This window comes from Diaphorina citri, unplaced genomic scaffold (assembly GCF_000475195.1).
Source record: "Diaphorina citri unplaced genomic scaffold, Diaci psyllid genome assembly version 1.1 scaffold27542, whole genome shotgun sequence".
In the NCBI taxonomy this organism is placed as follows: Eukaryota; Metazoa; Arthropoda; class Insecta; order Hemiptera; family Psyllidae; genus Diaphorina; species Diaphorina citri.
The window spans coordinates 1-724 of NW_007404880.1; the positions used below are offsets into that span (position 1 = coordinate 1).

A 724-nucleotide genomic window follows, 5' to 3' on the forward strand; every position below is an offset into this window, starting at 1 on the left:
ACAGCTGGGAACTGAGACAACTCGCTGTAACAGCAGCTACAGCTGGGAACTGAGACAGCTCGCTGTAACAGCAGCTACTGCTGAGTATAGTATCAGAGGAAATTATACTCAAACATACTACATACATATTACTACTACTATTGTTAAACTTCCCGTATCAAATCCCGTGTCCCAAGACATACATAAGGTTAGAACCTATGTAATAGCGGTACTCGTGAATACTATTAGTTTTACTTTGATAGAGTTTTATATATTTTTATCTGAAGCACTTTTCTTCATTTCCTACTAGGATAGGTCCTGCTTATCTTGGATGTACAACAACTCGCTGTAACAACAGCTACAGCTGGGAACTGAGACAACTCGTGAATACTATTAGTTTTTACTTTGATAGAGTTTTATATATTTTTATCTGAAGCACTTTTCTTCATTTCCTACTAGGATAGGTCCTGCTTATCTTGGATGTACATACATTTATATTCAACGCAATAACGTTTGTATAGAAATTATAATCAGGAGAACCTAAGTATGTAGATATGTGTATTACTTCTAAATTAATACGTTACCCCACCTGTTTATACTTAATGTCATTAATATTGCAGATTTATTGTATTGTGTACCTATATTCATAGTTTTATACGTAAATATTATTGTTATATCTACACAAGCTAGAATTATAGCTAGATATTGGTTGATTAATAAAGTCTAGCTGCTCTAGCACATCTTA

At 33.7% G+C, this 724-nt stretch overlaps 1 long non-coding RNA gene across 1 annotated transcript; it reads left to right on the forward strand.

Moving 5' to 3' along the window:
• The first annotated feature begins 6 nt into the window (after positions 1-6).
• On the forward strand, positions 7-724 carry LOC113473383. Its single transcript, XR_003395368.1, has 2 exons — positions 7-227; positions 377-724. It is a non-coding gene; the product is annotated as an uncharacterized LOC113473383 (long non-coding RNA).